Source organism: Aptenodytes forsteri, unplaced genomic scaffold (genome assembly GCF_000699145.1).
Source record: "Aptenodytes forsteri isolate BGI_AS27 unplaced genomic scaffold, ASM69914v1 Scaffold66, whole genome shotgun sequence".
In the NCBI taxonomy this organism is placed as follows: Eukaryota; Metazoa; Chordata; class Aves; order Sphenisciformes; family Spheniscidae; genus Aptenodytes; species Aptenodytes forsteri.
Window position 1 is genome coordinate 471,260 of NW_008795131.1, and position 730 is coordinate 471,989.

Genomic DNA, 730 nt, shown 5'->3' on the forward strand with positions numbered 1-730 from the left:
AACTCGCCCCTAATTCGTTGCCCCCCGCGGCCCGGGCTGGGCTGGGGGGGGGGCAGCACTGCTGGGGTGTCCCCATATCGTGTGTCCCCCCCCAGGAATGTCCCCCTGGTGGGTCCCAGCCCAAAGAGGGGGGGGTGGCCTGGCGCTGCCCGGGGTCATGTCACATCCCCTGGGCTGGGGGTGACACCACGGGGCCCTGCAGGCACCAGCTGGTCCCGGGGAATGGGGCGAGCCTCCCGCCCACACCGGTGCCCAGCGCCAATCCTGCAGCGGAGCCAAATGCGAGTCCGTACTGGTGCACAGTGCCCGCCCAAACTGGTGGCTGATGCCAGCCCATCCTGGTGCCCACCGTCAGCCCGTACCGGTGTCCGTACTGGCACCCAGTGCCACCCGATACTGCTGCCCAGTGCCAGCCCACACTGCTGCTTGATGCTGGCCCTTTGCTGGGGTGAACTGCAAGTCCATACTGGTGCCCGATGCCAGCCAATTCTGGTGCCCAGTGCCAGCCTATACTGGTGTCCGATGCCAGCCTGTACTGGTCGGTGCTCAGTGCCGGCCCATACTAGTGCCCAGTGCCAGCCCGTTACTGGTGCCCAGTGCCAGCCCGTACTGGTGGCCGTTGCCAGTCCTACACTGGAGCCAAAGGCAAGACCATACTGGTGCTTGGTGCCCTCCAATTCTGGTGCCTGGTGCCCTCCAATTCTGGTGCCCCGTGCCAGCCCGTACTGGT